Below are 10382 nucleotides of genomic sequence, written 5' to 3' on the forward strand. Positions count from 1 at the left end.
TGTTAAACTCTTTTGACTTTAGTGGAGTTTTTTAATTCTCCATGAGAAAGTCCATTTTAAAATGCTTTTCATTATTTCCCAACTTGCAGTTTCAAATCTCCATCCATTAATTTGAAAGCAAAACTTATCCTTCCTAACCTACTCCAAGGAGTTCATCTGTCCTTGGCAATAATCTGCACAGCTCAGTTTGCCAAATGTTTTTCTGTAACATGAGTATTCTAGGGTCATAACTATTTTATGGTCTGTTCTACTGAATTCACTTTTATTTTACATGATCATGAAATATTTGAAAGCCTTGGAAATAGAACTAGTGTCCTAGTTTATCTGCAATAGCAGATAATAAAAATATTGTTGTGCACCTATATAACACCACATGTCAAGAACTTGAAATGAACTCAGAATCTTGCAAATCTATAGACCATTCCAGAGAAGTATCTAGAAAGGTATTTCCATAATAGATATCTAAATGCTAAATGTTTTTGAAGAATTTTATGAGCCCAGTTCTCATTTCCTAGGGAAATGTTTGCCATGGAATAAGCTTGGCATCATGTACTGAATGTTAATAATCAATTCTCCAATCTGAGATAATGAAATGGAACCTCAGGTTCTTGGCAAAAGCACTATCTTTTAATTTTCCCAAAGTGAAATGAACCTGTTTTTAGTTCCTATATGAGTATACTTAGAAACAAGTAATCCAAAAAAAAAAAAAAACAAGTAATCTCTATTATTAGAAGGACCCCTTCCCAAGTCTGTTAAAACTAGTTTACCTTTTAAAGAGCAATAAGATATGAACTCTGAATTTGGGCATAGTAATGAGTAGAGTTGATAAGTTTTCACTCCTCCCTTAGTTTGTTTCTCCTCACTAAAAATGGAATTTATCTTGAATATTGAGGTTCTAAAACTTCTTTCCAAGATAGAAGTTGTTTTGAGGAGCACAAAAGGGAATAATACAAAACTGAGTCTATCTTATAGCAGAAAAATTATTTTGTTGCCTTTCAAGGTTTCAGTTATTTCGAACTCTTGATTACCTGATTTGGGGTCTTCCCAAAGATATGAGAATGATTTGCCATTTCCTTTTACAGATGAGGAATGGCAAATAGGATAAGTGAATTGCCAAAGGTCACACAATTCTTAAATGTGCTAAGTTAAATAGAACTAAGCAAAATGACTTTTTTTTCCAATTCATTATTGTGGGCTGTGATCAAAGTAATTATGAAAACAAAAAACATTTTATTAAAATGAGTTGAAAAATTTAAATTTAAACAGAAGAGTTTCTAAAGAAAATAAACCACAAATCTAATAACTACAAATTAAATATTTGTAGTGATTTTAAGCCATTAAAATTTTAATGTAGCATCTAGTCTTATTTGGAGCAAAGCACTGGGTTTTCAAGAGATATAAAAATTCAAATTAACTCTGTCCAACTTCTACTCAGAGATTCTTAGCATTGTTCTTTTTTTTTTATCATGAACACTTGTGGTAGTCCAGTGAATACTGCTGATGCTTTCACAGAAAAAAAAGGTTTTAAATGTATAAAGTAAAATGAATATGATTTCAAAGGAAATGAAATAATTTGAACTATTTTTTCCCATCTAGTTTCATGAACTCCATGAAATATATTCAGACACATATTAAGATTCTCTGCTGTATATTTTCTGAAATCATCAATGAAAAAATATTATATTTTGTTTTAGCCATATTTCCCTAAAGTATATCAAATATGAAAATGATTTAAACTAAAATTCTATTTCCTCAGGCAATATATGTGTTGCAGTAATTTTTTGGTATCATACCCTGAATTTTGACAAATAGGCAGCATATTTCAAAAAAGAAGTGACAAAGAATAATTTCTAATTAAAATGCAAATGTATTGATTCTGCCCTATCTCCAAAAGGTAGCTTAGTATACCTGTTGGTTCAAGTCCAAATTGATGAATATCTTTTCCCCTTCAAGATGATTGATGAATACTCTGGGATGGGTACCTCAAAAATCTATTGTAACTGAAGCATTCTTGCCTGTGAGGGAGACTATAATGGGGAGTCTGTCACTTGGTTATTCACAATACTAAGAGATATTATTTTGGAGTAGGTAGACAGCTAGCCTTGAGGTCAGTATAACTTAAGCCCAAGACCAATTTCTGAAACATATTATTACCCTGGCCAAATCACTTCACCTCTCAATGGCCCAAGGAAATATGAAAGAATGTAATTTTCAGAGTAAGTACTCACATTTCATTGAGGTTTCCTCCTGGAAATTCCCTATGTCACTAAATCACAGTTCATCTCCAAAATAAACAAGCAAACAAATAAATAACAAAATTACTCACTTCTGCTGATTTTTCTAATGTATAGGTTAAAGGTCATTTTGTGTAACTGGACATTTAGGAATTATATCAAAAGTAACTGATTGATATAAGAACAATAATGGTAACTGCAGAGAGCTAAAATGGGAACCCCAGGGAGCTAAATTCTTTCTGCTATAATTTATATATTCCCTAATTTCTAACTATCTCCAGGTATATTTATATTTGAGGGAAAAAAAGAGAACAAGCATATGATAATACCTTTTCCTGAGTGGAAATGGGAAGGAGAAATAGGGGAAAGAGCAGATGTTTTCTTCAAACTTCCATATATCACTAAATAGCTGAATATAACAAAAAATTCTAAGAATGATTTTTCTGACAGTTGCCACCAGGGAGTTTCTCTTCCTTTCTCTCAAGGCCCCCATAGCCTTTCAGAATCATGACCAGGTAGTTGCCAGCATGGCTGCTGCCTCTTGTAAGTTGAACAAGTCTGGAACAAGTGAGTACTGCCTGTGGGCAGAAAGTTATATAGAAGGAAATGATGAACCTAATCATGTCTGCAGTCAAAGGAATTTCTGCCTTCCCAGAGTCAAACAATTTCTTTAAATGGGTTGGGACAATACATGGAACAGTTGCACAGTATATGAAGACTTAGGATAAAAGCTCTCCCTGTAATTCCCCAGCAGCTACTCAAATAACACTCCCACTGTGAAATTTGTTACCATATTACCATCCTGATGAGGACACTCAAGACAATATATATTTGGACATCCTCAAAGACAAGTGGTCAGCTCTATATGATGCCAGAAATATTCTACTAACTATCCAGAACCTACTGGAAGAATCCAACACTAATATTTCATTGAACAGACACCTTACTGGACTTTGGACAAACCCCTCAGCTGTTAAAACATACCTAGAAAAGACTTCCAGTGCATAGTCAATATGGTAGCATAAAGCTAGCATGCTCCTGGAACTTTTCCCTATGCAACATTAAATGAAACTTCTACATAAACATTAAAGCTATAGATCCCACCAAAAAAAAAAGATCAAAACAAATATTCAACAGTAGACATGGACGATCTTCAGTGAAGGTTTATCGCTTCCAGAGAAAAAGTAAAGTAAAGCCCAACTAGGCAGAAAAGCAGGAAGGACAAAAGAAGTCATTTAGCCACAGTGCAGTCCAGGTGCCTGCATCTAGATAATGGCACAGATCCTATCAGTTAGATAATAGAACCAGGACATAAAGAAGGAATCAAACATCTGCATGGGCAATGCCTGATCTATATAGGCAACATATTGGCCCATGATAAGCCAGGGATCAGAACCCCCAGCCTCAGGGCCAAAAAATTTGAATCTATATTCCCTATACCCCAGGAGCAGAGCTCAATTAATCAAAATGAGGAGGGGAAAAAGTAAAAGAAAGCTCACAATAGGAAGCTACTATGCAGACAGAGATGATAAAAATGATACCTCAGAAGAAGAAAGTAATGAAAAATTACCTACATGGAAAATCTCAAAGGAGTCTATGAATTAGACTCAAATCCAAAATCCAAGAGCTTAAAAAAGAATTTAAACATGAAATAGACCTTCTTAAAATTGACCTTCATTTTGTCCCAGTACTTAGGTTACTTAGAGACTCTATGCTTAATTAAATTAGAAATGACTTGAATTTACTAGATACTTAGAGGTTTGTAGTACCATAGTGGCAGAAGGTGAGAACCTATTTAGAAAGGTTGGACATTAAGAGATTAGGAAATTATGTTATTTTAATCCATACTTCATTTTATTAGGGTTTAAGTACCATAAACATAGTTAGGGAGCAAAGCGAGTGGGGGGAGGAGTGTAGAAGTGAGTATACCTGATACTTTGTTTGGAGAAGGATGTAGTGTTATAGTTGGTGTACTATAGAGATGGAGGGAGAGAATAACTTAGAAACACTGGACATGAAAACATCATGAAAAGATTTTGCTTAACTTGATGCTTTGGCTACACTTGAAAGAAATATGCTGGAGGGAGGGGTGGACACAAATGATACTAGAAATTATTTGACTTTGCATGACTCTTTGGTTCATAAGGAATTTATGTCCATTGAGGGTACTTGAAAAGGGGTAAGATATAAAGTGATTATAATTTCATGTAATTCATGATTCTTAAGAAGTATATTTCTAATGAGACAGAAGAGGGGAGGGTAATTTGAGACAATGCATATCAATCAAGCTTTGTGTACTTTGATAATACTTTGAGCTTATAAATTTCTCAAGCAAGGGGTGGCTAGGGGGGCACAGTGAATAGAGGACTGACCTTGAAGTCAGGAGTACCTGGGTTCAAATCCAACCTCAGACACTTCATTATTACCTAGCCATGTGGCTTTGGGCAAGCTACTTAACCCGATTGCCTTGAAAAATCTATATAAATAATTAAATAAATAGATAGATGGATGGATGGATAGATAAATAAATTTCTCAAGCAATTAATATATCAACATTTGATTGATTGTATTATGATTGCTAGTATTTTGATTGATAGAACCTCTATCATGTCAGATATAAGAAGTATAATTTGACAAAAGAAATGTAAGTACAAGAAAGGGTTAAAAATAACAAAAGCATAAAAAGGAAAAATGACTAAGTAGTAGTGGATAAATAACACCAGGTGAAGAGGCACAAAGACCTATAATAATAGAGGGAAATAAAGGAGGGTGTGAACACTGAGTAAATCCCATTCAATAGATTTGTCCCAGAGAGAGAATAACATACATTTGTAATTGGGTGTATAAATCTTCTCTACTCTACACAGAAGTGGCCTGGGGAAAGGAAAAGAAAAAAGAAGAAGAAAAGACTGATAAAAGGGAATGTGAAGGTAGAAGTGAAAGTAAACTGAAAGTTAAAATTCAAAAGAAAAGTTAAGGGGGAAAGGGAGCAAAACATTGGTGAGGAGAAATAAAAGGAAAGGAAAGAGAAGAGTACAAATGGGGAAAGATAACATGGAAAGAAATAAAGAATTAGTAATCTTAACTGTAAATGTGAATGGAATAAACTCTCCCATAAAACAGAAGTAGATAATAGAATAGATTAAAAATTGAAACCTACAATATGTTGCTTACAAGAAATGTGAAGCAGAGAGATACAGACAGGTTAAAGGTAAAAGGCTGGAGCAAAATATATTATGCTTCAGCAGAAAAGAAAAAATAGGAGTAATGACCTTGATCTCAGACCAAGCAAAAGTAAACATAGATCTCTTTTGGATAAGGAAGGAAACTACATGATCTTAAAAGGTACCATAATTAATGAAGTAAATTATTAGACCTATATTTACCTAGAGGCACAGCATCCAAATTCTTAGGAGAAGCTGAATGAAACTATGATAATGGGGACTTAAATCTCCCTCTCTCATAATAATATAAATATAATCACAAAATAAACAAGGAGGAAGTTAAGAAGGTGAATAAAATCTTAGAAAAGTTATATATGCTGGAGCTCTTTAGAAAACTGAATGGGGATAGAAAAGAACAGCTATACCAAAACTGACTATGCATTAGACCATAAAACCTTACAATCAAATACAGAAAGGCCAAAATAGTAAATGCATGTTTTTCAGGTCATTATGCAATAAAAATTACATGTAATAAGGGACCATGGAAAGATAAATCAAAAGTTAATTGAAAACTAAATAACTTAATTTTAAAGAATGAGTGGATCAAACAACAAATCATAGAAATATTGAAGCATTTCATCCAAGAAAATTATAAGAGTGATACATCATACCAAAATTTATGGGTTTCAGTTGAAACACTTTTTAGGGCAAATTTTATAATTCTAAATTCATATATGAATAAAATAAAAAAGAGGGGATCAATGAATTGGATAGGCAACTATAAAAGCTAGAAAAAGCACAAATTAAAGATCACCAATTAAATACCAAATTAAAAATTCCAAAAATCAAAGAAGAAATCAATAAACCTGAAAGGGGAAGCTGAATAGCACAGTGGACAGACCACTGACCCTGGAGTCATGGAAACCTGAGTTCAAATCTGGCCTCAGAAACTTAATTATGTACCTGTGTGACCCTGGGCAAGTTAGTTAACCGCATTGCCTATCAAAAAGATTGAAAGCAAGAAAACCATTGGCCTAATAAATAAAACTAAAAGTTTGTTTTATGAAAAATTAATAAAATTGGAAACCAAATTGCCAGTATAAAAAATGAAAAGGGTGAAATCACTACCAACAAGAAGGAAATTAGAGGGATATTTGGAGCTATTTTACCCAACTGTATGAATATTTACAAAAATACAAATTGCCTAGATTAACAGTAGAACAAATAAAATACCTAAATATCCCCATTTCAGAAAAAGAAATTTAAGAAAGTAACAATAAACTCCCTCAGAAAAATGCCTCTGGGCCCAGATGAATTTACAAGTGAATTCCACCTAACATTTAAGGAATAAATTCCAATTCTACATAAATTATTTTTAAAAATAGGAGTAGTTCTGTCAGATTTCTTTTATGACATCAATATGGTGCTGATACCTAAACCAGGAAGAACTAAAACAAAGAAAATTATAGACAAATTCTCTAATGAATATTGATGCAAAAATATTAAATATAATTTTAGTAAAGAGATTATAGCAAGTTATTCGTAGGATAATACACCATGATCAGGGAGGATATGTACAGGTAGGTAGGGATGGTTCAATATTAGGATAACTCTAAACATAATTGAACATATTAATAATAACACCAACATAAATCATATGATTATCTCAATAGATCCTAAAAATTTTTTGACAAATTACAACATTCATTCCTATTAAGAATATTAACAAGTATAGGAACAAATGGAATTCCATAAAATAATAAGCAGTATCTGTCTAAAATCATCAACAAATATTATATGCAATGGTGAGAAACTAAGAACATTTCTAATAAGATCAAGGATGAAACAAGAATGTCCATTATCACCATTACTATGCAAAGTATTAGATATATTAGTTTTAGTAAAAAGAGAAGAGAAACAAAATGAAGGAATTAGAATTGGCAATGGGGATGCAAAACTTTCCCTCTTTGGGTATGATATGAGGGTATACTTAGAGAACCCAAGAAAATATCTAAGAAAACTACTTGAAACAATAAATACAGCAAATTATAAGGATATAAAATGAACTGACTTAAACCCTTAGCATTTCTTTATATAAACAATAAAGCCCAAGAGCAAGAGATAGAAAGAGAAATTCCATTTAAAGTAACTGCAGACAATATTTAAATAATTGGGAACCTATCTCCGAAGACAAACACTGAATCATGTATGAACACAATTACAAAGCACTTATGACACAAAATCAGATCTAAACAACTGGAAAAATGTCAATCATAGTTAGGTTGAGCTAATATAATAAAAAAATGGCAAATCTACATAAATTAAATTACCTATTCAGTACCATACCAATCAAATTCTCAAATAACTATTTTACCAAGCTAAGAAAAAAATAACGAAATTCATCTGGAGCAAAAAAATGTCAAGAATATCAATGAAACTGATGAAAAATGTAAATAAATTTGGCCTTGCTCTACCAGATTTAAAACTACACTATTAAAGAAGCAATAATTAAAACTTCCTGGTACTGATTAAGAAATCCAATAATGGACCAGTGAATTAGGACAGGTTAAAAAAAACACAATAGTAATAGGATAGGTTAAAAAAATGGTCAATGACAATAGTAATCTACTGTCTGACAAACCCAAAGACATTAGTTTCTGGGTTGATAACTCACTATTTAATAAAAATTGTTGGGAAAACTGGAAAAAATTATGCAAAAAGTAGACATAGACCCACATCTCACACTCCACACCAAAAAAAGTCAAAATGGGTATAGGATTTAGACATAAAGGGCAATAGATCAAGGTTGTCCAACCTAACTTTTAAAAGTTTTTATTGAAAGAATAGACAATACATTTTGATTTGCCATTTTAGCGAGAGCTCTGCAGCTCCATTTACTAAAGCATTTAGTAAACTCACAGGGTGTCGCATAAAATCGCAGTGTGAATCTGGGCCGCATTTTGGATATCTATGCCATAGACCAATTAACAGATAAAGAAATTCTGTCAGATCTATGCCCAAGAAATTTATGACCAAACAAGAAACAGAGTACATTATAAATTGCAAAATGTAGAATTTTGACTATATTAAATTAAAAAAGTATTTGCACTAAAAAAACCAATGCTGACAAGATTAGAAAGAAAACAGAGAGAGCTGGGAAATGATTTTCACAGATAAGGATTCTGATAAAGGTCTCATTTCTAAAATAAGTAGAGAATTGAATCAATTTATAAGATTACTAGTCATTCCCCTATTGATAAATGATCAAAGGGTATCAACCCAGCAATATCAATACTAGGCCTATAGTCAGAAGAAATCATAAAAAATGGGAAGCATCCCAAATGTTCCAAAATATCCATAGCAACTCTTTTTGTAGTGGCAAAGAATTGGAAATTGAGGGAATGCCTATCAATTGGGGAATGGTTAAACAAGTTGTGATATATGGATGCTATGGAGAACTATTGTACTGTAAGAAACCACGAATGGTTGAACTCTAGAGAAGCATGGAACAAATCTAGGAACTTATGCTGAGCAAAGGGAACAGAAACAAGAAAACATTTTATATGTATATATATTAATAACATTTTCCATTGAAGAACTTTGATGAATGCAGCTCCTCTCAGAAATTCAGAGAGCTAGGGCAACCCTGGGAGACCTGTTATGGACAATGCTATCCACATCCAGAAGAAGAAGAAAAGCAAAATAAAAACAAAACAAAGCAAAAATCCTACAGAATTTTAAAAATTTCTCTTATGTTTTTCCTTTCTAAGTCATGATTTTAAAAATTTCTATCGATAAAAGGGATTTTAGGTTTTTCTAGTCTTGAATGACTAATGCAGTAGGTACTAATTGTTTTAGGGTCTAAGTACCGTTGGGCATGTATTCCACTCTGCAGATGCTCATCTGACTTTACAGCATCTCCCAGGCTAGTTGCAGCAGAAGTAGAGCTTGTTAGAGTAAATTGTGGCTTATCTCCAAAGTTTCATCTCATGCTACTTTTCTTTACATACTCAAGAATGATATCTAATTGGGCCTCTTGTCTTGCTCCAAATTCTTCCAAATTTTAAATTTTGTCAAATCTCTCAATTACATGAGATCATAAAATTTGGGGTGAATATGACCATAGTTACCACCCGTTCCAACACACATCTCCCTAAATCTTCTATTACTTTGTATCAAAATGTTATTTAGATGATTCTTAAGGACCTCACATGAGGGAGAACCAACTACCCTCAAAGCAATTCATTGCAATTTTGACTATTTCTAGATATCAACCAAATATTATTTTATATCAGGCTTAAATTTGTCTATGCAATTTCCACTCATTACTGACACATGTGTTCTCTCTAATGAATCAGAACCCTATTCTAAGTCAAGTAACACTTCATGTTCTAATAAATTCCCAATGAACATACAAGCACTGTACTGTTGGGAATATCATTAATAAAAGAAAAACACTATTTGGGTTCAAGAAGTTAATAATCTAAAGGGGAAGGCAACACATAAAAGGAGGCAGGAAGGGGGTAGTAGAGAGAACACCATAAAGTTTCTTGCCCCATAAAATTTAAACCAGAGGAGAAAACAAATGCAAAGAAAAGCACTGCCCTTTATAAAGGATAGCATAGGGAACAATCTGGTACTCTACCCTCCAGTCCTCTAAGGAGAGGGAAAAAGAGGTTGAGGGAGATGGTGTCAACCAAACTTGACATAATTAGCAGAATGATGATGAGTTTAAAATGAATGAGTTTGTCTTGGGAGAGAAATCTTTTCTTTTTAATAGATATTTTATGTTTCCAATTGCATATTATAAAAATTTTTTCAACATTCATCCACATATATATGCATATTTTCCAGTTATATAATTTCCTTCTGCCCTCCCTTCCCACCCCCCCTCCCTCATCAAACAGTCTAGTGAATATTGTACATACAGATTTGTATTTAACATGTTTACAGATTAGTATTTCTTGTTATATTATTTGGTCCA

The 10382-nt window shown here is 32.8% G+C and overlaps 1 pseudogene; it reads left to right on the forward strand.

The window, feature by feature from the left end:
* Nucleotides 1-2843: 2843 nt before the first annotated feature.
* LOC141498986 (ubiquitin-conjugating enzyme E2 C pseudogene) lies at nucleotides 2844-3242 on the forward strand (annotated as a pseudogene).
* The last annotated feature ends 7140 nt before the right edge of the window (nucleotides 3243-10382 follow it).

This window comes from Macrotis lagotis, chromosome X (assembly GCF_037893015.1).
Source record: "Macrotis lagotis isolate mMagLag1 chromosome X, bilby.v1.9.chrom.fasta, whole genome shotgun sequence".
NCBI lineage: Eukaryota > Metazoa > Chordata > Mammalia > Peramelemorphia > Peramelidae > Macrotis > Macrotis lagotis.